We start from the raw sequence: 24,394 nt of genomic DNA, 5'->3' as shown, positions 1-24,394 counted from the left end.
AGAAACTGCTGTCACCGACACAACGGTCATCTCTACTTCGCCGAGTAGCGGCTCGTCCTACTATCTATCGAAGACAGTATAATCATATCTTTTGCCAACACAGTTTATTTTATATTTATATTTACACAGGAAAAGATTTCAATTGGAAACCAAAAACCAATTAAGAGAGTTTATGTTATTATTAAAGTACTTACTTTTCTTTATATCAACTGTATTAATTTAAGTTGCAATTTCATGTGCATATATAATAAGGGATGTCGTGATACGATTGCTGTCGGAATGAGGTTTGAAACCAATCAATACTCCTGCTAAGGGTTGCAGAATTATTGCTTGAATGATTAGATTTAGAACAATAATAAGTTTGACTCAATTACTAGTCGTACATTTTTAAGTTCACCAATTACGACAGCAATCTGATTCCACGACACCTTTGAATATTCTTGATCTGAAAAAAAAGTAAACCTAACCTGAATTTATACTAAGCTTTAAGTTGTAGATTATTCAAATAATTGGAGTTTTTTCTAAAGCTTAGAATTATTTTCTGCTCGCTTAGAAAAGATTTTAAGTGGAAAACAAAAACCAATTAAGCGAGTTTATTTATTATTAAAGTCCTTAATTCTTTTTTTTAATATAAGTTCCAATTTCATGTACATATATAATAATATTGAAAGTAATAAATATTGAAAATTCAATTTTTTTGGTTCATATTTTATTCATATGGCTGCTCCAGGTAAAATAAATCGGCAGGTAAAATTCAAGTTATATGATAAAATTTATTGTCAAAAGACTGGAAAATGTAGAGTGAAAGGACTGCCATTTGACGAGCATTGTGACGTGTGTGAGTAGAACAGTGCTATGCTCATATCCTATAAGTGGGAGCGGAATGCACGATCACATTAATAGGAACGAAACGGAAAATTTGGTCACAAAAGTGCATCGCCCAACGCAAAAATGACTATGAATATAACCGCTGCAGAAAGTCACAATGACCGTAAAATGGCTAGTCAAATGACGTGGAGTGTTTTTGCAGGGTATGTACGACGGAAGGGACTGGTCACAAAAGTTACCGCCGCCCTATACAAATGCTACTTACCCTGCAAAAACGCTCCCCGTCATTTTACTAGTAATTTTACGGTCGTTGTGACTTTCTGCAGCGGTTATATTCATAGTCATTTTTGCATGGGCGGATTAGATTTTGTGACCAAATTTTCCGTTTCGTTCCTATTAATGTGATCGTGCATTCCGCTCCCACCTATAGGATGTGAGCATAGTACTGTGCTGCTCACACACGTCACAATGCTCGTCAAATGGCGGTCATTTTTCCGTCATTTCACTCTACATTTTCGAGTCATTTGACAATCAATTTTACTGCGGTTTTACCATTTATATAACCGCCATATAACGTGAATTTTACCTGCAGATTTACTTTACCTGGAGCAGCCATATGAATAAAATATGAACCAAAAAATTGAATTTTCAATATTTATTATTTTCAATATTATTATATATGTACATGAAATTGGAACTTATATTAATCCAGTTCATATAAAACAGAAGAACTTTAATAATAAATAAACTCGCTTAATTGGTTTTTGTTTTCCAATTGAAATCTCTTCTAAGCGAGCAAAAAAATAATATTAAGCTTTAGAAAAAACTCCAATTATTTGAATAATCTAAAACTTAAAGCTTAGTAAAAATTCAGATCAAGAATATTCAAAGGTGTCGTGGATCCGATTGCTGTCGTAATTGAAGAACTTAAAAATGTACGACTATTAATTGAGTCAGACTTATTATTGTTCTAAATCTAATCATTCAAGCAATAATTCTGCAACTCTTACCAGGAGTATTGATTGGTTTCAAATCTAATTCCGACAGCAATCGTATCACGACATCCCTTGCTATATATGCACATGAAATTGTAACTTAAATTAATATAGTTCATATAAAGAAAAGTACGTATTTTAATAATAAATAAACTCGCTTGATTGGTTTTCGTTTTCCAATTGAAGTCTTTTCCTGTGCAAGCACATCGCTAACCTGTGTTGGAAAAAGATATGATTATACTGTCTTCGATATATAGTCGGACGAGCCGCTACTCGGCGAAGTAGAGATGACCGTTTTGTCGGTGGCAGCTGTTACAACAGCAGTTTCTAACTTTACACCATCCGTACAGTGTGATGAATGCTTCACTGCCTTTTCCAATTGCTTGGCGCCAGCAATTTTTGCTGTTTGTAAAGCTTTAGCTGTAATGCAAATATATAGATGGGTTAAAGTGGTTTTCGTATGTTATTCAACAACTCACCCTATACCATCATCACAGCCTCCTCATCGATTTTGAATATGTGTACTGTTTCAGTATTCAGACCCAGTTCGTTTGGTGCAATATTTTCGATTTGATGAATATGTATACTATCCGTTAGGCAGACAATTAGGTGCAATCGATTCATTCATATACTGTGGGTATTTGAGCCGTAAACGCAATGGCAGATATTTTGATTCTTTTTTAAGTGTAACATTTGTAAACAGTTGGGTTTCTCTGCTGTCACCATCGCCACTAGAGAGCTATTGAAGAAACGCTCGACCAAGATAATATGTGAGATTTACACGCATAGATTTCTTCCACCTCTTCACAGTTATTGATGGAGAAAATGCGAAAGCCATATTTACTATCCAATACCGAAATAGAACTGTAGAGGAAGAAACATTTTATAAAATTTAATAAAATCAAAAAATGATAGTTGTGCTAAAATGGGGTAACGTATTGTATGTTAAAGTATAGCGAAGTCTCAGCGGCTTTGTCCTGGTAAAATTGAGTTTGAATAGGTTTTATTCTTCATTCTTAGAAACATGTACGAAGGTACCTGGTAAGATATTAAAAATCCTCAACGCTTTTTTTGCTGTAACTTAAAAAAACTCATATTCAAACTTCTACTTAACTTCTACATATCAATGCTACCTTTACCACCAGGAGTCACTATTGCTTCTACGCCTATGCTATTGTTTCCTACATCGATGAGCTTTGTAATAAAATAAACAGATATCTCCCCAATCTCTCCAGTTTTGTCGCCTCGCGAAACCTGATATTTTCACCAACCAAATCATCGGTGACCTTATTGAAAACATGGCCGCGCCAAATGTCGATCATATGGCATTACCCTACCGACTGTCTTACACCCTAAAATTTTGGGTGTGACTTTCGATCAGGATCTACAGCTTGGAGAGCATGCACTAGCAATTGTAACGAAAATCGTCGTTGGTGTGAGGGCTTAGCCGATCTCCATAGCGCCCGACTATGAGGAGGAGCTGTTTAGGACTGACATCTACGCCGTTCGCCTCTGGGAGGGCGGCGGGATGTCGGTAACCAAGAACTGCCAACCCCCTAATCCAGGGTGTTATGCGGACCGTGCCTATTGGACGATTTGTAGCCAGGGGATAAATTCGGCTGTATTCGAACGGAGCCTTCCCGATACCGGACCACCTCGGGAAGTATTGATGGCCTTACCACAGTAAGGGGCGCTGCTGTGGCTGACGATTCTTTCCCCGTATATAATACTGGACCGCTGAGCCCGCCTTGTCGGGCTGGTGGTCGTACGACCAAGGTGAACGACTCATTACCTAATTTTCATAAGGACGATGATAAGAAGAGGACTGAGCCGCAAGCCAAGGACGACAAATATGCATTAAGCGATGCGTCGCACTCGGGGAGCGAGAGTAGTGCTAATTCAATGAACTCCGTGTTGGAGAAGCACACAAATGAAAAAGGAGTAGAAGAGTGGAGAAGGGCACGGAGCAAAGAGCTCTCTCGAAGTACCGTGCAGTACTAAGAATTGTACAACGCTTGGGAGCAGTGGTGGACCCAACAGAAGAGGAGATCGAGCGCTTGGCATGGGCTCATGAGGCGGTAGAAGTAGGTCGAAGGCAGTTCAAAAGGTTTGCTGCGAAAAACCCTCGGTTCTGCAACCGGTATGAGGAGGAAGAAGCGTCGAATGGCAGAATGAAAAGGCAACGTTCGGCGGAAGGCGACAAGCCTGCTTTCAAGAGGCAGAAAGGGCCCAGTCCCAGAGCCGCGACGCAGGGCAGTCCCATAGACAAGACAAGTAGGCCCAAAGCTGTAAGACAGATGGGCCCCAATAGCGAGGTAGCAACTAACTCGAAGGCTGCGAGTCAGAGGGAAGTTCCAACTATGAAGCAGGAGATAAGCCAAAGGGAGATAACGCTAAGACTCCGACTTTCTCGGAGGTGCTAGAGGGAGCTAAGACTCTGGCTTTCTCGGAGTTGCCAAAGGGAAAGCAGTCACTGACTGTGGCGCTGGTTGATCGTAGCAGTCCTTTCGAACAGATTACTAGTGAAAGGTGGAGATCTGTAGAAAAGGAGCTTATTAGCTTAATGCTTAAGATGATGCGGGAATAACCAAGTAAGCTCCTTCCAACCTTTGATTCGGGGGATGGTATAATGGTATGAAGATGATAGCGTGCAACAACATCGCGAGCTTGCGGTGGCTGGACGAAGTGGTTCCAAACCTCCAAAGGCAGGGCACGAACGCGCGTTTTGAGATGGTGGATAAAGCGCAAATCACCAAGGTACCAAAAGTTAAGGTATGGATACCATGCGTGATGAAGTCGGAGGATACACTGCGACTTTTGCAGAATCAGAATCCGAACATACCGACACAGGATTGAAAGGTACTTACTGTATATCGGCCTACGGAGGAAGGTCAGTTATACATCTTCCAAAGAAACAAGCAGGCGGAGGATATATTGTACGCGCAGCTTTGAAAAATGTCCTTAGGTACAGGCAAAATTTATATGCGACTCAGGAAAAGAAGTCGCGGGTATTAAAGTCCTAACACGCTGGAAGTGGGCGAAGTCGAAAAGGACCTCAAAAGCCTAAGGGAAAAAAAATCAGGTGGAGGTAGCCCACGTCACCCCGAATGTGTTAGAAGGGGAACAACAGCCAGATGGCGCTGTGAGTCGCACAGAGGAACACCCGGCACAACAGGTACAAGAGGCTGAAGGGGGCTTCGAACACTCTAAACCAAAAGGGCTAGGGGAGGAAGACGACGTCACGATGAAGGTGCTGGAGGGGGACAAGCAGCCCATTGGTGCTGCGAGTCCTACAGATAAACCTCCATCACAATAAAGTGGCGTCGAGCGAACTCCTCCTCCTAACGCGCTGATCCAGGAGCCGTGGCTTCCATCGGGAGGAAAGGTTTCTGGAATTAGCGCGCGCGGGTTTGGCGTTTACTATGCGCAAACGGAAGGACGGGTGCGAGCTGTAGTAATGGTAAGGAAACAGCTGCATTCATATATGCTGCCTAATTACACTACTGAGGATCTCGTAGTGGTGGTGAAATCGCCGGGCTCAGATGGTACATGTCCGGCCATGCTACAAGTTTCAAGTAGCGCGGTCGTGGGATGGCTTAAAATAATATTCGATGGGTGCATAAACTGAATCATGTACCGCACTCTTGGAGAGCTGCTCGTGTAGCTTTCCTACCAAAGGCGGGGAAGATCGGTCACGTGTATCCCAAAGATTATAGACCCAATCGCTTAACATCATTTCTGCTCAAAACCTTTGAGAGGCTGATAGATGTGTACATAAAGTCCAACGTGGATGAAAAGCTGCTCTCCACAACACAACAGGCGTACACCAAAGGCAAGTCAGTAGACACCGCATTGCATAGGGTGGTAATAAGCATAGAAAAAGCCCTGAATATAAGGAATATGCTCTAGAGGTCTTCTTAAGCATTGCCGGGGCTTTCTAAATGGGCGATTATTGATGGTCTTAATTACGTTAAAGTACATCCAGCCTTACCCAGATTGATCGACCGCATGTTAAACTGCAGTAAGATTACATCGCAATGGGGATTGTACGCAGCCACGAAATTAGTGGACAGGGGCACTCCGCAGGGAGGGGTGCTATCACCTCTGCTGTGGACGCTGGTCATTAACCAACTGCTTAGGGTATTCTACGAGGGACCAGAAAAACTTACGGTTTACGCAGATGACGTTGCATATGGTCTTGTTTACAAAGAGGTACAAGGTCCCTAATTGGATCAGGCCTAAGTTAGGAGGGGCGACCCTACGGGAGAAACCTTGCACAAAATATCTAGGAATGATCCTAGACAGTAAGCTGTCATGGAAGCTCAACGTGGAGGAGAGGGTGAGGAAGGCTTCAACGGCACTTTATGCATGTAAAAGAATGCAATAGAACCGGCATATACGATCAAAAGGAACTCGATGACGATGCCTCAAAACTAACAACCAAAAGCAATAATTATCATTTCACTGACACAATTTTTATAGTTTTTTTTCGGGATTTGAACACAATGTTGTTGTTGTTTTTGTAGCGATAAGGTTGCTCCCCGAAGGCTTTGGGAGTGTTATCGATGTGATGGTCCTTTAGCCGGATACAGATCCGGTACGCTCCGGTAACACAGCACCATTAAAGTGCCAGCTCGACCATCTCGGCAACGATTTATGTGGCCACATTAAACCTTCAGGCCATCCCTCCCTTTGGAGAAGCTATATATTGCGCTGGCAACCTGAAGGGTTGCGCTACACAGCCCCTTGAATCTGGTATTTTAGTCGCCTCTTACGACAGGCATACCTACCGCGGGTAAATTCTGACCCCCTAACCCGCTGGGGGTATTTGGACACAATCTTTTCATTATATTACTTAACAATTTAAAGGCTTCATTCTGTATTGCGAACGATAGCTCAGACGAACGATTCGCCTCCAAACGATTTCGTCTAGCAATGGTATTCTCTATCATTTTCGTTCGGTCTTTACCTTTCTAACAAACAGGAAGGCAGAAGTACTTGTCAAGTGATAAGTTGCAATTGTTTAACATAGTGCAAATACACTAGCGATTCGTAATAGAGAATGAGGCCCTAAGATTTTTTTTCAATTTGTATTTTGACTTACCAGCAACAACAGAATCATGTTTAATTGTACGCCGCACAAGCATTATAGCATCATGTAACGAAGCTCAGTTTCTTCCAAAAATTTTTCAACACTGCCACGTAAATCAATGTACTTGTTCTAGCATTAACGCAACCTTTAAATAATTATAAACTATAAAAATGAAATTAATGCCAAACCTTGGAAAATGTTAAAACGTTCACCACCAACAAAATGCAAAAACTTTTCATCCTCCTCCCGTGACCATTCTGTCTTCTTTATGCTAGGATCAAGCCATTCGTACCAGCGTGCCTTACATTGCTTGGCAGATTTGCGGTGCAGCAGTGATGCAATACGTGACCCCTGGTTTTTGTCATATTTCATTACAGCTGCTTTGAAGATTCCATCCTGAAAGTTATCAATTTAGTTAATAAACGACCAAGAGTAACCAGTCGCGTCAAATGCTTACTCAGTGTTCTCCACACACCACCTTTTATCATAATTCGCGGCATGGTGCTATATAATTGTGAATTCTTTCGATGAGCACAAAAATCAAATCAAAAATTTTTGTCGAAATAAACAGCAAAGATCATTTTATATTAAAGACTTTGGGAAATTTTTAGAATAGCACCCCCGAGTTCGGGGTAAAACTTGGTAACAAATGAAAGAGGGAGTTCTCCCGATCACAAATATATATATTTTAAAGTGCGCAAACTTATAATTTAAAAGTTATTTGTTGTTAAAGTTTGCAAATTTAACAAATTTCTATAGAACTTTAAATTACAATTTACACATCTTTCAAAACCTTAATCCATATGCATATCTACATAAATTGGCAACGATAAACTTAAATTGCATTTTTGTATATTTCACATTTCATTTTTGCATTGTTTTCACTTATTATAAATGTTTTTATTAAATCAATCGCGCTTTTGTAGCAACATGCACATATATATATATATGTATATATATACATATATTTTATTGATGACATTACAAAGCTGTCCTGCACATATATATACGTATACACATATAAAATTTGTATAGAAATTTGCAAACTTTAACACCAAATAACTTTTAAATTATAAGTTTGCGCACTTTAAAATATATATATATGTGATCTGGAGAACTCCCTCTTAATTTTAAATCTTTCCGGAGATATTCCATTTAAAACTCACAAAATTGAAAAAATTTTCGACCACCAAATGTTTTGCTGTCTCTGCTGAATTAGAAATGGCGGATTTTTTTGCACGCAAAAATTACGTATTTTGCTATCCCTATAAAAATAATAGGTGCTATAGAGCACGATACATTGTGGGAAAGCTAAATTTGTCAACATTCTATTTCATTTGGAGAATTTTTCATTCCAAATCGTCACCCCTGTCAAAAATTCGTGTGTCTGTGTGCGTTTTTGGTCACACGATTTTTGCAGGGTAACGATTTACGTGTTCCATCACGCAGCTTTTAGTCATTTTACTAACCAATTTACGGGTACGGTTTTTGCTGGGTTGCACATACAAAAACTGCTAAGTTTTAGGTTTCCATTCCATACCATTCGCACCAACACCAATACACAGATTTTGACAATTTGAACAGACATATTTTGTTATTGTACAAATGAGCCAAACATATAGTTGAACCATGCAGGTAGGTATGACAATGGAGGAATAGAAAGATTTTTCACTTGTATGAATTCACAATGACCGAAATCATCTCAATTCACAAAAATTGTCTCTAAAGGAAAATCTCAAATTTAGAGACTTGAGATGAGACTGAATTACGGAATTCAGCCGTAGATGTCATAATACCAATTTCAAATTCGAGTTTCGATATTCGATAGCCAGCGAAGATCAAAAAATGCTCATAATAGGGGCCACAATGTTTAGAAAGCTACAATTACGCGTTGAAATTCATTTAAGCATTTTACACTTCTGGCTAGTTCCAGTACTGTACCGTAGTACTAAGCCGCAAATATAATTTCATTTTTTTTCTTCACTTTAATTTATAGCTGCTTTTAGTTTTCTTTGATATTGTTTCCCATTTTTTTTTTTTTTTTTGCTTGGCCACCACTGTTTCAACTTCAATATTCTACCTCTGTTAATGTCAAAAAAAAAACATATGTTTTTGAACTAAGTTATCGACACATATGGGAAACTCGAGGGTCTAATATAACTTCCTGAAGCGACCATCGTTCTTTTCCTGTGGATATCTGATAGAATCAACATCGTGGTCGTGGTAAAGTTTATTTAGTAAATCGGAAGAATTTAATAATAGACTTATAAAAGTATAAATATTTAATAAAAGTGAAGTTGTGGGATATATATAAATATCCACTAAGTTTTAATTGATATAAAACCTGACGTTTTTGTGTTCGATTGATTCGATTAATTCGGCAAGCCCGTACGACTTAATACACATTTTTAATTTTACAAACGTTCCTGTCGTCAGCTTATCAAAGCCACCTTGAGCAGAAGGACATACATGTCTATGGTAAGTTTTTATGATTTTTCTTTAAAGAATTAAACCCTTTTTGTCCCTTGTTTAATATTAAATTGTGTGGTGTTAAAACTGAAGTAAAATTTCTAATAGAGCGGTATCGGTTTCTTCCGCAGATTCTTTCTACACGAAAACAAACATCACATTTTTCCAAAAATTTACTTGCCAGCATATTTTTGCATCATATGCATGTGGGTTGCTTGTGTGAATCGTAAGCAACCCTCCCTTTTACTTCACCCGCATTCCGCTTCCACGGTGATAAGCTTCAAGTCATCACCAGTTCCTGAAAATCTACATGCCCATGATTTTCATTTAGGCCGTACATAAAATCTCGTCTTAACATACATACGTTCATCGTCGTTGGAGTCTTCAAAACCCCATCTCATATAAGGAAATGTGAATAATAAAACTAAAGTTAAAAATTAGATTTTTAATCTACATACACATAATACATATACATATCTATAATGTAAAGTTGTTTAAGAGTTCCAACTCAAACTCGAAGAAACGAGTTCATCTCCTTCGTTATTTTAGGTTTAGAAACAAGAATTTAGATACATAAAATGTTGCAGAGAAACTGGAATTAATTTTATGAAAGTTGACGAATTTACTAATATTGTTAGACTGGCAGCCAGGCTTAAAGAAAATCCTGCATAAATTTCGGCCCCTTTATTTTTATGAGCCACTGTAACTTAAGTTAGCCAATTTCGAAAAGTTGGTCCAAATGCATTACTTACCAAAGTGTAGTTAGCCAAACGCAACATATGATATTTTTTTGTTGTTTTTGCTGCACAGCAGACTCTCAAGCATTTCTACGATCAAATACATTTGAGTGAAGTGGACATGTTTGAGAGAGCGGTATGGTGCAATATTAACAAATTTTGTATAACATTTTTCGATACAACCAATTGTTAACATTTACACTTTGCGGTTAAATAGTTTTTGGTATGGTATTACTTAGAGAGAGTTTTTTTTGTATGACTTCGTTCGAAGCAACATTCATTATAGATATTGCTTTAACTGAGTTCTCTCCGTAACTAATATTATTAAGTCATTTTCTTTTGATAATTTAAACAATTATATTTTGTAATTGGCTTAGGAAATATTTTAGTTCTTATTTAAGAAATGAAAACGCAACTCTCCAAGCAAGAAGGCCTTCGACGCTATGTAGAAAAGCTATCTATATATATATATATGAATCTATTTGTTATTGACTAATGCCCCATATACCTATGAGAATTTACCAATTTGTTAATATTGTAGTTTTGATCATACATACATATATATATATATATATATATCCACTCAAATGCCTGTACATACATATGCATGTATATATGTACATAAATAGATATTAATATACAAAGTGAAGTTTCCTTTTCTTCAAACATACAATCTTAGTGTAAAATACTTTTTTTTAATTTTTGCATATGTGTAATGATATGCGAGCATACATATTTACATACATATGTATATTCATTTTCAGTGGCAAGATACTATTCAGTGCACATGCCATGTCATTTTTTCTTTATACTTTCTTTCATATTACTTTCTTTTGTTCAAAATCAAAACCGATTTTGTGAGTTAAGTTCAGGTCAGCTAGGCTAAAACTAAACAAACTTGTATAATGCATTGAATTTGTAAATAATAATTACTAATGTGTACATAATTTTGTTTTACTTTGGTTTGTGACCTGGGAGGTTAGTGGTAAAATAACGGGGCCTCAATAACATCTATAAGGTCAATGGTAGGGTGGGTACAGAGGCAGCACCCATCGTTGCAACAATGAATTGCCATGCATAAAGGTGAGTATACGGTGTGTCATATGGCTGAAGTGTGGCATGCAAGTGCGTTTGGTGTTTTTTTTTTATTTTATTATGGTAGAGTATCCCAGTGTGCAAAACAATTTAGTCTGTTTGACCATTGACTGGGGAGAGTAGTGCTGTGCCGTGATCACGTTAAAGAATCCACGAAGCGGAAGCTCCGGGCCTAAACGCCAGTGCACATGCCGTGGTCATTGCACCTTGCCACAAGCACTGCTGCTCTTCTGTCCGTGAATGTGCCTATCGCACACTCAGTCGATGGATATCATAACAGTACTTAAGCGTTTTTCTTCATAATAAATAATAATGATGGGAATATGCTTTTCTGAACGGTTGAATTTATCGAATTATCGAACAATGGCACTGCCCTGCAAAAATTGTTGGATTACGTGTTCCATTTTCTTCATGTTGGAGTACTCTAACAATACTCCTTTGCAATGCGTTTGCGCACCACCATCACCCGATCATTTCTTGTTTTTTAACGACCGTGATCACGACACGATCACGATCGAACAGAGTTGCCAAAAGTAGAATATTGCATACAAATAACTGATAACAAAATTTTACTATGGGAACTCTGACAAAATACAACCGCGCACTGGTTTTATGTATACATACTATAGTATAGGGAAATATTAGTTTCTTTATTCACGCAAATGCTAAATAACATAAGAATATTCGAAGAATAAAATATAAAAGTTGTATTGCCCTCTTCATTTACTTTCATTTTAAATTAAATTCACTCCGATAATTCTTTCTTACCCAATTCCTCTTTAGTACTTTGGCATATGAACCTCTGTGGGTGCTCCATGGAGTACTACAGTGAGAGTACTTTGGAAAGTACTCTCACGTATGTACTCTATGGAATACTCACAAACAAAGCGAGAGTGGGATCACCTACTCCTCTCCTAGGACATCGCAATGTTAATTGGAGCACATTTTTTGTATGAATACAGATTAGTTTTGGAACACTCCTATACTCATAAAGGAGCATTCTTTACACTATTTATGGAGTAATCGCGTTTTTTGAAGGGTTGTCACTAGAATGAGTGTCATAATACCGAATGAAAATTCGTTCGATCAGCTCTTTCGACCCATGTTACGCAACGTAAGTTCGTTTCGACACAAAGACGAGTCGCTAATGTATTTGCACCAGAGCTGTAAAACTGTGCAATAATTTGAAATTTAAAATCATTGATTATAGAATGCTTGCTCTTCATTCAGTCATTCCTTGTTAAGGAATGTGGCTTAAAAGTTAACCCATTCTTCATTCAGTAGTGGAAAAAAGGAAAGCAATCCTGAACTCATTCGAAGAAAGAACGAAGTAATTGAACGAAACACAAACATTTTTCAACAGAATAAGCATTCAAATGAAGGCAGACTTTGCTGAGTCTGCACACAATTTTCTGTACCAATCAATTTTGAAAAATGTCGTACATGCACAAACCCCTCTCAAATATCACATGGTTGCATTTAATTAAAGCCACTTCAAAACATCTACACAAAAATTTAATTATTGCTCGTGATTACCAGTTTTTTTCGATATTTAGATGGTAATAAAGCACGGAGAAGTTAACTGGTAAAGTATTCTTATTGAAATTTTCCTAAAAATTTAATAATAAAAAAAGCAAATTACAAATATTTCAACATCTCTGTTCCGGAAATTGTCATGGTTCTAAATAAGTATTGCCAATATGCCATATAAAAGGCTTGCATGAAAAAGTACTAATCTACATTTGAACGTCCTAAATTGGTGATTAAACAATTGAAAGCAATATATTATAAAAGCTCTTAAGTTCCTTCATATATTCTTCCTAGCGTGTTACTGAATCGCATTTTCTCTGGGAGCAGCAAGGGAGGCAGTCGGCATGATCTGGGGGTGCACTGTGGCTAGTCATGTCGGCTGGGTTGGGTTCTTGCCAACCTTGCTGTCCTGCGCCATAACAGGAAAAAGTTCCTATCATGCCCATTCAATCAACTGACAAAAAAGCGCAGAGACGACTCAAAACGCTTATAAATTCAAACTAAAACGACATCCGGTCGAACCGGATGCCACGGACAGACCGTTAAACATTCAAAAATTTAAAATAAAAAAAAAAAGAAACTTCAAAAAACTAAACGCAAAAAAAAATTTACCTAACCGGGCATGACAGGTTACTACTCTGAAAATCAGAGGAAAAAAAAACGCTGAATATAAATACAAAAGGGGGATAAAAAAAGTGTCCAATATAACTTGGGGGCGTCGCGGGTGTTGTTGCGATGCCGGGTGCGCGTCGAAGCAGTTGCTGGGGCCACTGGCGTTGGTGGTTGGCACAGATGACGCCGGTTGTGCTCGAGGGTGGTGCGTCGAAATGTTTGAGGTGGCGCCTGGTAGCACTGGCACTTGGTGTTGGTGCGGATGACGGCGGTTGCGCTCGAGGGTGGGGAGTGCAGCAGTATGTACGTCTTAAAGATTTCTTTTTATATATTCAATTTCTGTCGTGCTCGATATGACGATGCGTTTTTGATGATGACTGCCGGATGTGTGCTCTGAGACTAAACGAACGAGCAAATTTTTTCAGATCTCACGGAGAGCCCGGCTTTTACAGCTGCAACTTTATATATATGGATGTGTGTATATTTCCTCAATGGACGAGTTTCTGTCCACGAGACGACTTTGCAACTAAAGTCAATGAAAAGTGTGTTTTTTGGTTGTGGTTGTTTTCGACGTACCGGATGTCCCTGCTTCCCTTCCTTCAGCGCGAATAAGGAACCGGCGTAAAACAGACCAGAGATTTACTCTTGCCTATACGTATGAGCTGTAGCTGTTCCCTTTTCCTGAAGTAGTTAATTAGGCAAAAGTTGGCACGTATATATGTTCATATGCCTTCGGAACAGGTAAATCACGATTGTATACGGCACGCTGCCTAGCTTTTGCACCTAACGAAATTGTGCAATCACTTGCAGTTAGCACCTATTTACGGCTTTACCACCACTTTGAGAAAAGATTTCCAACTTTTTTGGAAGTCCTGACACCGCAACCATCCGCAACCTCGCTTTTCTTTTTTCTTCCTGCCCGGAAACAGTGTGTTTCTTTACCTCTTTATTTCTGCTATTTTTTTGCAAAATGGCTTCACAGCGGGGGTGGCGACATCTAGTGTTCATTTCGTTGAAAATTGACATGGCACCCATGGTTCAACTATATACAGGTTGGCTCATCTGTAAAGCAACAAAATATGTCTTTTCAAATTGTCAAAATCTGTGTATTGGTGTTGGTGCGAATGGTAGGTATGGAATGGAAACATAAAACTTAGCAGTTTTTGTATGTGTACGTAAAATGTTGCCAATGTGTTGGTTTCATTTGGAGTTTGCCATCTCCTTTTGACAATCCCTTCGACCATGCAATGACATAAATAAAATCAGCTGATGAGATGAGCCAACCTGTACATAATTGAACCATGCATGGCACCTTTTTGTTTACTATCACTATCCACTAGGTGCGTTCCAAAGGTGACTCTCCCAAATGGACCATAACAAACCTGCTTCGCTTTAAAGACCTGGCGATGAAGCGAACAGGAAACCGGTTCATCTGTGGGAAGCCACTTCCAGGAACCTCCGATGACAAGCAACGTGGAGCACGACTCACCCCTAAGATAAGAGTCTCAAAGTTCTACCGCGAAGCTAGCCGGGCAACACGGTCTATCAAAAAAATCAAGTTAAGTCAAAAAGTGAAGTAATTCTGTTCCTTAGTTTAAAAGGGCTTTGCGTCAATTAGACATTTGTTATGGAGAACTCGTCAAAACTCCGTATGGTATTTTCTATTGGTTATCGCCTCCCTCCCCCCCCCCCCCCCCCCCCCCCCAGAAAGGCAAAAAAAGAATATAGGTGTAGATATTTTGGTCAAGGAGAACTCGTCCAAACTCCGTATGGTTCTAGTGGCTATCGCCCCCACAGAAAGGCCAAAAAAAAATATATGTGTGTAGACATTTTGATAAGGAGAACTCGTCCAAACTCCGTAAGGCTAGTCCAACCCAAGCGTGGACTGCCAGGCTGTTCACGGTTCTCGGTGAGTACGCGTGTGAACACCCTATGATATCACTGCTCGGGGAGAATACTGGGCGAGATGTCCCCGACCGCCAATACGCCCAGACAGGTAAAAAAAAGATTAAATTTGTGGGAAAAAAATCAATTTGTAAATTTAGCAAAACGTTCTGGTTGGTTTATTGTGGACGAATATCCGAAGCATAGAAGCGACCTATCAATTTCCCGTTTAGGTCCTCGAGATCATACAACGCATTGCCTATTTTTCGGAGCACTCGACACTTAAGATATTTTGGCAGGAATTCGGCGTTAATACCCTGTTTGAAGTTACTCAAAGCAAAGTTTTTCCGGAAAACTTCCTGACCTTCCTTGTAGTTGACTTGCCTAGAGCGCTTGTTATAGGTATTTATTCCCCTATCCTTTGCCTGATCTAAATTCCTACGAATTAGCTCGCGAATATTAGTCAACTTGTAAGCTCTGCTCAATATCGTAACCTGGTCTTCCCTAAGGCTGCCGAGTTTCTCTAAAATATTGTACGTTGAGGCATGTTGAACCATGTTCTGGCCATATAATGCAAAATATGGAGAGCACTGAATCGCCGTATGAAAATCACTTTTCAAAACTGATAAAATCTCGGGTATATGCTTATCCCAATCGGTATGGTCTGGTTTATCCTTCAGGAAAATTCTAACCTTAGAAACAATTTCTCTACTAACGCCTTAATTTCCTTCGAGATAAACTGCTTACCATTGTCGCTATGAATAAATTCAGGGACCCCTACAGCTGGAAAAATTTCTGAAGCGAAGTAATTTATAACGTTAACAGTGGTGGCTCTCTGCATGGGCTTTAGCCAGACATATTTTGAAAGATGGTCTAGTACTATAAAAAGAAATGGATTTCGCCGCTTAGATCTCGGATACGGCCCTAGAAAGTCGCAATATAATCGCTGAAATGTTCACTCGGATGCAAAGGAACTCCCTATAGGTGGTCTCGACTGTTGGTTAGTGGGTTTTACCGATTTGCAGGTATCACAGAGCTGGACGTAGTCCCTTAGCCTGCTGTGGCCAGAAGTACTTTTGCCTAACACGTTCTAAGGTTTTCTGCCACCCGCCATGGTAACTCGCGTTAGCGTCATGTGCTAATCTCACTGCTTCCTCAGACAACCCTTTCGGCAACCATAAACGCCACAGCGAGTCCTCTTCCCCTTCCACCCCCTTTCGAAATTTAACTCTTTTGAAAATTACACCGTCAACCACTCGTAAGTCTGGAAGCGATTCTTCGTTCTCGGTGACGGTCCGAATCAAATCTAGACATTCATTACTGCTAAATTCGGGAGAGACTAAATCTATTTCCCCGGGTGTGGTAGTGAAAGTCAACTCATCGGCATCAAACCGCGAAAGCGCATCGGGTACTACATTCAGGATGCCTTTACGATGTTCCATTTTAAAGTCATATCTTTGCAGCAGAAGCGACCACCTCGCCAACCTCCCGCTCAAGTCCTTTTGCGTCATCAACCACTTGAGTCTGGAGTGGTCCGTGATAATCCGAAACGGTAATCCTTCAACATAGCGTCGGAAGCGCCTCACGCTGACTATGGCGGCGAGACATTCCAGCTCGGGTACGGTATGATTGCGTTGAGCATTGTTCAGCGTTTTTGAAACGAACGCGATTGGATGCTCAGCGCCCTCATCATCGACCTGGAACAACACTCCGCCAACACCTATTTTGAAAGCGTCGCATTGGATTACAAATTTTTGGAAAAATCGGGTTGGGCCAAGACAGGAGCGGAACTCAAGGCTACTTTTAGTTTTTCGAAGGCGCCTATAGCTTCAGAGGTAGGCTTGAACGGGCCTGATGACTTACGGAGACAGTCGGTCAAGGGACCTGCCAAGTCCGCATAATTGGTAATAAATGCCCTGTACCAATTCGCCATGCCCACAAATCTACGCACCTGCCGAGGGGATTTAGGGATCGGGAAGTTTTGCATCGCTTCTATTTTCCCTGGATCCACTTTCAAACACACGCTGCTCATCAAGTACCCTAAGTATCGTATTTCTTTCTGACAAAATTTCCTCTTCTTTGCGTTTATTGTCAGAACTGCATCAGTTAAGCACTTTGCCACTTCCGCCAGCAACTTCAGATGGTCCTCAAAGTTTGTACTGCATACCATAAAGTCGTCCAGGTAGACGAAGACATTCTCCCGCAGACGCGAAGGGATTGCCTTGTCCATCAGCCCACTCGTAGTCTGCGGTCCATTGCACAGACCAAAGGGCATCACCTTGAAGTGGTATAGAGGCCTCCCCGGAAGTGCGGATGCTGTTTTTTCCTTGGAGGACTCCGTCAATTTGATGTGGAACAACGCGTCCTTCAGATCAATGCCACTAATAAAGTGCGTATCTTTCAGTCTGTTCAATAAGCCGTTAATATGAGGCAGGGTTATGAGTCTTTCTTAGTCACCGCGTTGACCTTTCTGGAATCTATGACCAGCCTAACTTTACCTGGTTTCCGGACCAGTACCACGAGACTAAACCACGGAGAGTTTGATTCTTCTATAACTCCCAGTTCGAGTAACCTGTCTATTTCGCTAAAAGCTTCGGCTTGCCTCGGTGGCGACAGAGGGATGTGTTTGCTTTTTATAGGAACAGCATCACCGGTGTCAATGTGATGCTCCACTAACTTCGTTTGCCCCAGGCCTAACTTTTCGAATGAAGGGAACGTCTCTATGACTTTTTGTAATTCTATTCTCCGGATCGGCGACAAATCGCGGAGGTTAAGTTCTTCGTCCTTTTCGTCTCTAAACTCTATGCACTCTACGCTTGGGAATATTTCGGGAGCTAACGCAAATGCTCTCCAAAAATCTACCCCGAAGTAGGCTTCTTGAAGAAGTGAAGGAACAAGGTAAAAACGAATAACATTTGTGGTATTCTTGAAATTGACCGGTAGAGTACTGAGCCTAAGATTTTTTGCTTGTTGCCACCCGCGGTATATACGAATGCATGTAAGGGCTGATAATAGAAGCCGTTATCTTTTAGGAATTCTAAACCATTCTTCCCCAAGATGGTGACGCTGGCTCCCGAGTCCAACAACCCTACAATAAAACTATCCTTAATTTTTGCCCTTACGAGAGGCCTTTCATCCTCTGTAAGTGTTAACGTGGTGGCTTGCAGCAGTCTACGCTCCTGTACTGTCCTGTGGTATCTTTTCCTGCACTTCAAAATATTTTCTGATACCGGTTGTTGTTCGAAAATGGCATGTCTTATTTGTTCGTACCTATGTTCCCTTTCTTCTAGATCAGGTGAAAGATGTGTCTGACAAGCGACATCCCTATGCTGGCGTCGCAGAATTTTGGTCGGTTCGTCCCTCGCGGATGATGCCGTTTGGCTATCGGATTCAGAACTATTGGAATTATCCGTTCTGTCAGGGAAGGTTATTATTACATTTGGGGATTCTTTCGCCAGGGTACTACTGCACCTCGGAAGCTCACCACCTCCATGCAACTCGGTACCTGCGAGAGATCCACCCTCTGGTTCAGTGCACGGGACGACGCCTCGAGCACTGGCTGGTGTGGGAGCTACGATGCCGAACGAGGTTCCCCCGATTTCTCACTCGGGTACTGGTTTCCCTGCCTGCGATGGTCCCTAGGGCATTTCGGAGTTAATACTCCCTTATGCCCACATTTAAAACAAAAAGAATTCCTAATGGGTTCCTCACAGTATATATATGAGTGGCTCATTGACTGACAATTCCAGCATTGGATTCCTGAATAGTCCGGTTTCCTGCTGCGTTGATACTCCAGCGCCTCTATCTGCGGATCAGCTTCGCAGTCCTCGCCTTCCATCCTCATGTCCGGGTTTATCGTGCGGGCTTCGTTCACGTGCCGTCCTGGGTAAGCGGCTCCCTACAGCTTGCTTTCCTTCATCACTTGTTCACCTCTGCGTGCTACATCGCGTAGGTCATGAAAGGTTCTTACATCCGCGTTGAAGGGCATCAGCTTAAGGCTACTGTTGACGTTCCTTTTTATGATGGCATTTAAGGAAATTATGTCCGTGTGGAACACGTCATAGCACTCACTCAGCTTTTGCTTCCGCATGGAGATATCCATCATGACCTCGTGGTCACTTTTTAGAGTACCGAATTCTCTCTTCAAGGAATAGCACAAAAAGACATACGTCGCATTCGGGTTTTGTTTCGTAAATAACCACTACCACTCTTCGGCCCGCCCAGAAAGTAATAGGTGGAAAGTAGCCATTATTTGTTCGTCAGTGCATTGTGTGCGCTCACACAGGGTGTTTAGCTTAAACAGAAAATCCGCCACGCTTCCAGTGCCGTCGAACGATATCTTCCACTCTTGAGGTTTCACTACTATGCTGCTCGGAGCAGGGTTCATTGGTGGTACTACTGCTGGAAGTGGGTTACGTTCTATTCTATTCGCGGTCCGGTTCAAATTTATGGATTGCTGCGCAGATTCGATAGCGGCGTTGCGCTGGTCCATATTGTTTCGGATTGACCCCATCTCCCTCCTCATCTCTTCCTGCGAGGTCCTGAACAGCTGGTGTAACACTTCCACCCACGAGTCCCCACGAGGAGCTTCGTTATGGATCCCTGGGGTATTCGTCCGGTCACTTGCAGCTTCTCTAAAATTTCCAATTCCATGATTTGGTGGTAAAGCACCAGCTCCATCCAGTGCGTAGGTCGACACATTGGTCATTAGCCCCGAGATATCATGCACTTTTAGTAGGGGCGCGTTCAGATTACTGGTGCTTCCCGGACTATCCAATTTTTCGCGAGGGTCGTTTAGGTCCGAACCTGCATTCGTCCGGGATTACCATACTGGCCACCTATTGGAGTATGCATCACCAGGGGACGCTTGGTTTTCGAAAAAGCCCCCTATTATTAACACCCCGGTGCTGGTTCCCTCTAAAGTTTCCCGCGCTCCCGAACGGAGTATTCCGGCCCGGTTGCCCAAAGGACTGGTCACGCGACATTATAATCAGGAAAAAAATGTTATACTACGACCTAACGTAGTTTGGTATTTTAGATACTTCTGCTTAAACAAGACGTAAAGCCGTTAGGGGTTACGGAAAACGGTCAGAACTCACCCCCCTTCGCCCTATATCCCAAACGATGATTGGTATAATAAAAAAAAATTTATATATATAGGTACATAAAAAAAATTGCGCGAGGGAATACGGGAAAATAAAAAAATTAAAGCTGAAAAAAAATGATTAGTTATATAGATATATCTTGTATTAAAAATGGGAACGCTGATGGTTCGATTCATCCAGAAGGCATAGGGTAGAGGAAAAAAACACACAAATCCATTCATACTTGTCCCTAGTGCTCCCAACCGCAATGCGAGGGGGTCTTAAGGGCCCCCCTCCGAGGCTGGTTGGGGTCACTAGGGTCACTCCAGGTACACAGAGGTTGGTCTCAACACGCCCATCCGCAACGCAGGGGCATTCTCCAAGGGCTCACCCCTGGAACTGGTTGGGGTGTTGAGGCCTCCCGTCCATCCGAACTGGTCACCCCTCCTGCCTCCGCCGCAATGGGTGGAGCGGTTTCAGAGCCGCTCCCAGGCTGGTGGGACAGGAAGGGGTGCAACTCTGAATCCCAGCTCAACCCGTCGCAATCCAGGTGGCACTATATGTTGCCACCTGAGACGTGGGATGAGCTGGGGTCCTACAACTCACACACTCATACCAGGCAATACAAATTCGGCAAAAAACTAAAGGGACTATGAAAATCTTAACATTACAAAAAAAAAAAACCAATTAGTGGACCTATATCTACCAAAGCCGACTAACGGACAACATCCGGTAACAAAAAAAACCCCAATTACCAAAAAAAACTAAGAAGGTGCAGCACTGCCTCATCTGGTGAATACAAAAATCCGGAGGACTGACGTGTAGTCTCGTGGAACCCTCCGCTACTGCCCCCGATGACCATTCCGGACAACCTGATCCGTCTAACCATCCCACCGCAACGCAGGTGGCTGCTCCTGCGGCTGCACACCTCGGACTGGTGGGATGGTCAACTTCACAAGTCGACCCGAAATGGCCCTCGTGACCAGCGCTTCGGGTGCCACATTGGGCGCCATCTGTTACTGAATCTCTGGGAGCAGCAAGGAAGGCAGTCGGCATTATCTGGGGGTGCACTGTGACTAGTCATGTCGGCTGGGTTGGATTCTTGCCAACCTTGCTGTCCTGCGCCATAAAAGGAAAAAGTTGCTATCATGCCTATTCAATCAACTGACAAAAAAGCCCAAGGACGACTCAAAACGCTTATAAATTCAAACTAAAACGACATCCGGTCGAACCGGATGCCACGGACAGACCGTTAAACATTCAAAAATTTAAAATTCAAAAAAAGAACCTTCAAAAAACTAAACGCAAAAACAATTTACCGAACCGGACATGACCGGTTACTACTCTGAAAATCAGAGGAAAAAAATGCTGAAAATAAATACAAAAGGGGTATAAACAAAAAGGGCCGAATATAACTTGGGGGCGCCGCGGGTGTTGTTGCGACGCCCGGTGCTGAACCCACCCTCAAAATCCATGGCCACCGACGCACCTAAATTTTCGGTGGCCCCTTACCTGTATGCCCTATGTGCTTCTAAATGAAAGGAGACCTCAGCATTTCCATTTACAATTTAGATTTATTGACAATTCATTATTGTTGAAGACTTAGACTATATTTATCTTTAATACATACTAGGTAAACCTCTGAGGTTAAGACTAACTAACTTTTCCTTTTTTTTCTTATTTCGCTAATTTTAGCAACTAGTTTAATTAACGGTATACTGAAAGCTTTTAAAAAATAACTTTAAAAATGTTTTCGAAAAAAAAGTTCCAAAATTTTACTTTTATCTCTCCGTAACCTTATCAGGCTTTATTTATCCGTCTAAAAACTGTATAGACAAAAATTTATTGAAAATTCCAAAATGTTCAAGGTTCTAAAGCAGTTCTCAAGTTTTCAATTTTTTTTTTTTGAAATCTTTGTGGACATTTTTCTTTGCATAGCTTTCCTTATGTAATAATTTAGAATTTATACAGGTAAATAGAAGAAATTAAATAACTTGTTAGATTTATTGAGCTTCAAGATGAATAAAAATTATTTTTTTGTTTATATTCATTTATAATTTATTTGGTCGATATTTCAACTTCAATCTGAAGTCATCATCAGGAACATATGGATATGTCGATTATACATATCCATATGTTCCTGATGATGACTTCAGATTGAAGTTGAAATATCGACCAAATAAATTATATGTATGATCGACATATCCATATGTTCCTGATGATGACTTCAGATTGAAGTTGAAATATCGACCAAATAAATTATAAATTAATATATACAAAACAAGTAAGGAAGGCTAAGTTCGGGTGTAACCGAACATTACATACTCAGTTGAGAGCTATGGAGACAAAATAAGGGAAATCACCATGTAGGAAAATGGACCTAGGGTAACCCTGGAATGTGGTTGTATGACATGTGTATCAAATGGAAGGTATTAAAGAGTATTTTAAGAAGAGTAGGCCATAGTTCTATTGATGGACGCCATTTAGGGATATCGCCATAAAGGTGGACCAGGGCTGACTCTAGAATTTGTTTGTACGATATGGGTATCAAATGAAAGGTGTTACTGAGCATTTTAAGAGGGAGTGGGCCTTAGGTCTATCGGTGGACGCCTTTTCGAGATATCGCCATTAAGGTGGACTAGGGGTGACTCTAGAATGTGTTTGTACGATATGGGTATCAAATGAAAGGTGGTAATGAGTATTTTAAAAGGGAATTGGCTTTAGTTCTATAGGTGAACGCCTTTTCGAGAAATCGCCATAAAGGTGGACCAGGGGTGACTCTAGAATATGTTTGTACGATATGGGTATCGAATGAAAGCTGTTAATGAGTATTTTGAAAAGGAGTGATCCTTAATTCCATAGGTCGACGCCGGTTAGAGATATCGCCATATCAAACGAAAGGTGTTACTGAGCATTTTAAGAGGGAGTGGGCATGAGGTCTATAGGTGGACGCCTTTTCGAGATATCGTCATTAGGGTGGGCAGGGGTGACTCTAGAATGTGTTTGTACGATATGGGTATCAAACGAAAGGTGTTACTGAGCATTTTAAGAGGGAGTGGGCATTAGGTCTATAGGTGGACGCCTTTTCGAGAAATCGCCATTAGGGTGGGCCAGGGGTGACTCTAGAATGTTTGTACGATATGGGTATCAAACGAAAGGTGTTACTGAGCATTTTAAGAGGGAGTGGGCATTAGGTCTATAGGTGGACGCCTTTTCGAGATATCGCCATTAGGGTGGGCCAGAGGTGACTCTAGAATGTGTTTGTACGATATGGGTATCAAATGAAAGGTGGTAATGAGTATTTTAAAAGGGAGTAATCCTTAGTTCAATAGGTGGACGCCTTTTCGAGATATCGCCATAAAGGTGGACCAAGGGTGACTCTAGAATGTTTGTACGATATGGGTATCAAACGAAAGGTGTTACTGAGCATTTCAAGAGAGAGTGGGCATTAGGTCTATAGGTGGACGCCTTTTCGAGATATCGCCATTAGGGTGGGCCAGGGGTGACTCTAGAATGTTTGTACGATATGGGTATGAAACGAAAGGTGTTACTGAGCATTTTAAGAGGGAGTAGACATTAGGTCTATAGGTGGACGCCTTTTCGAGATATCGCCATTAGGGTGGGCCAGGGGTGACTCTAGAATGTTTGTACGATATGGGTATCAAACTAAAGGTGTTACTGAGCATTTTAAGAGGGAGTGGACATTAGGTCTATAGGTGGACGCCTTTTCGAGATACCGCCATTAGGGTGGGCCAGGGGTGACTCTAGAATGTTTGTACGATATGGGTATCAAACGAAAGGTGTTACTGAGCATTTTAATAGGGAGTGGGCATTAGGTCTATAGGTGGACGCCTTTTCGAGATATCGCTATTAGGGTGGGCCAGGGGTGACTCTAGAATGTTTGTACGATATGGGTATCAAACGAAAGGTGTTACTGAGCATTTTAATAGGGAGTGGGCATTAGGTCTATAGGTGGACGCCTTTTCGAGATATCGCCATTAGGGTGGGCCAGGGGTGACTCTAGAATGTTTGTACGATATGGGTATCAAACGAAAGGTGTTACTGAGC

At 41.1% G+C, this 24,394-nt stretch overlaps 1 long non-coding RNA gene across 2 annotated transcripts; it reads right to left on the bottom strand.

The window, feature by feature from the left end:
• Positions 1-1,468: 1,468 nt before the first annotated feature.
• On the bottom strand, positions 1,469-8,202 carry LOC137249918 (uncharacterized). Of its 2 annotated transcripts, XR_010952605.1 has the most exons (6): positions 8,082-8,202; positions 7,373-7,436; positions 7,104-7,311; positions 6,928-7,044; positions 2,303-2,687; positions 1,469-2,243 (listed from the first exon to the last, which is right to left on the bottom strand). It is a non-coding gene; the product is annotated as an uncharacterized lncRNA (long non-coding RNA). The 2 variants fall into 2 exon arrangements; XR_010952604.1 differs by having other exon boundaries at positions 7,373-8,131.
• Between the last annotated feature and the right edge of the window lie 16,192 nt (positions 8,203-24,394).

This window comes from Eurosta solidaginis, chromosome 4, assembly GCF_040869045.1.
Source record: "Eurosta solidaginis isolate ZX-2024a chromosome 4, ASM4086904v1, whole genome shotgun sequence".
Taxonomy (NCBI): Eukaryota; Metazoa; Arthropoda; class Insecta; order Diptera; family Tephritidae; genus Eurosta; species Eurosta solidaginis.
The sequence above is the reverse complement of the archived record's forward strand: the minus strand, read 5'-3'. Positions and strand labels throughout refer to the sequence as shown.